We start from the raw sequence: 231 nt of genomic DNA on the forward strand, positions 1-231 counted from the left end.
AGGCCCGGGGGAGATGTCACCCCAGCGCTTATCCTCCCTGCGCCTCCTCGGAGGACAGCAAGGACAACCCAGGGCCCACATGGGTGAAAATGTGTAGGGTCAGTGCGCCTGTACAGGGACTGACGCCTGGGGAAGTGGAGTACGAAGGCCCTGCATTGTCATCGACCACCTTGCCCCAGAGCATCGTCTCCTCGCAGGTCTTGGAGCGCATCTTACTCCACAGGTGTTGGC

This window comes from Phaethon lepturus, unplaced genomic scaffold (assembly GCF_000687285.1).
Source record: "Phaethon lepturus isolate BGI_N335 unplaced genomic scaffold, ASM68728v1 scaffold24103, whole genome shotgun sequence".
Lineage (NCBI taxonomy): Eukaryota > Metazoa > Chordata > Aves > Phaethontiformes > Phaethontidae > Phaethon > Phaethon lepturus.